Consider the following 2,435-nt stretch of genomic DNA (forward strand, 5'->3'; position numbering starts at 1 on the left):
ATGGCTGCTTGTTTATCTTCAAGCCTATAGGACCCCAAACTCTATATCTTTTGATAGCCCGGCTCCATCAGCTTTCTTCACCACATTTGTTTATGGCCCCGCTCTTTTAAGGAAGCCTCCAAAAATATCCGGGAAAAAATTACTGTCTACTCAAGATTAATATGGGTAAATAATTTAAATAATTTATAAGCTCATCAACTTTCATTGGTCCCAAGTACTGCTTTAATTCATTTCCAGTTACTGTCCAATTTCTTCTTTTCAATCCCCAGCCCCCTGCTTTTTCTTGCTTGTTGGGATTCAAGGCCAATATGGCTCCATAGCATAGCACTCCACTCTTATCTAGTGTGCTATAGGATAGACCAGCTGCCGAGATAGAGGCTCCTTTTCCTATTTGCTTCTTCACGTGTGACCATTCAGAAGCAGTTCATCCGACAAGAGTATCCTACCCAACAACCAGGCTCCTTTTCCTATTTGCTTCTTCACGTGTGACCATTCAGAAGCAGTTCATCCGACAAGAGTACCCTACCCAACAACCAAACTTACTGCCATTGAGTCGATTCCGACTCGTAGCTACCCTACAGGACGGGAGAATGGCCCCATGTGAGATTCTGAGACGAATTATTTACAAGAGTAGAAATCGTCATCTTTCTCCTGTGGGGTGGCTGGTGGCTTTGAACTGCTGACTGTGGTTAGCAGCCCAATGAATAATTGTATTTCCCCATTAGAACCTTTAAATAAGGGTTTATCACAGTTGATTACACCACCTGGGAGAAGCATTTACCAATAATTAGTCAGGTAGGAGTGGTCAACGTGATTGAGCCAGTGTTGGGAGATGGTCCCAAGGTGGTGTACATTGTACTGGTTGATTGCTGTGTCTGGTATATTAAGATGAGGCTCAAGAACGGATACACTTTTAAACTCTAAATAATTTTAGAAAACAAAGTGATAAGTGATAGAATATAGTACTTCTAGCCAAGTAAAAGTCAACTGGATGTTAAATATGGGGAACATTAACATTTTCTGTTGTTTCTGAATCAGTGGTTCCCAAAGTGGGTGGTAGCACCCCCTGGTGGACACTGGAATGATGAACAGGGATGGTGTACTTTAAAAGCAGATACCTACATTTTATCCTGGATTATGGGCTATAGTGCACATTTTTAATTTCCAGAGGGCTGTTGAGTAACTGTTTTCTGAAAGAGGGACATTGAACTATATAAACTTGGGAGCTTTGTCAATTTTCTCCTTTTTAACTATGAAGAACCTAAGGTTTTGATTGTATATAATTTACTTAAGCCAAGCAGTTAAGTAAGAAAATTCAGATTTTTGAGCTCTAGGATAGTCTTTCTACTACAGGGAGTCCCCATATTACATTAGGGTTCTGTTTAAATGAATACATTATACGTTTGTTCTAATGTAAGAAATATCTCATATAATTTTTCTTTTTAGTTTTCATTATTGTTGCCTTTTGTTTTTCATTATGTAATAAATCCGATCTTTGTCCTTGAGGGCTGGAAACATTACATATAAACATGTGTGAGTGAACATCTGAAAAGGATAGTATCAGCAAATTGCGTGCTGTAACATTGTATATGGGTGTATATTACTAAGGATAGGATAAACAATAAAACAAAAATAGATTGCTGCAAGTGTAGCTCATTATAAATATATCAAAAACTTGGAGGCTACATGTACTTGATCTTAATTATTACTTTCACTGCCATTGAGTTAAGTCTGACTCACAGGGACCCATTGGTACAGACTACAGCTGCCTTATGGATTTTTAAGACCGTAAATCCTTCTAAGAGAAGAATGCCTCTTCTTTCTCCTAAAGAGCCAGTGGTGGTTTTGAACTGCTAGCCACGTGGTTAGCTATTGCAGAGGCTAGGGTAGAACAACCCCACTGAGTTTCTGAGTCTGTAACTCCTTATGGTAGTAGATAGCCCCATCTTTCTCCCAGGAGCGGCTGGTGATTTCAAACTGCTTACCATGTGGTTAGACATCCAACGCTTGATCCCTACACCCCCAAGGCTAGATAATTACAATCTCCAGTGTACTTGATGGAGTTCTGGTGGTCCTGGTAGTTAGATGTTGGGCTGTGATCTGACTGGATGGCAGTTCAAAATCACCAGCAGCTCCTCTGTCTTGTAAACAATTAGAGTCTCGTAAACCCACAGGGGTTGCTATGAGCCACTGGATGGCGGTGAGAGAGTGCTCTTTATTATGGAGTTTTACCATACCCATCGTAGCACTAATATCGACGAATATGAAATTTATAGAAATAAATGTTTAATTTCTATGTTTTTATGTATTTAATTATTGAGAAAGCTCTGTTTTTGTCGGGTTACCTATATTATTCACCCAATGCTGGCATTCTAGTTATTTTGTTTATGAATCAGGACATAAAAGTAGTATATAGCAAATATTATATTATAAAA

This window comes from Echinops telfairi, unplaced genomic scaffold (assembly GCF_000313985.2).
Source record: "Echinops telfairi isolate 266 unplaced genomic scaffold, ASM31398v2 ScPeMD7_7468;HRSCAF=8506_0, whole genome shotgun sequence".
NCBI classification, from domain to species: Eukaryota; Metazoa; Chordata; class Mammalia; order Afrosoricida; family Tenrecidae; genus Echinops; species Echinops telfairi.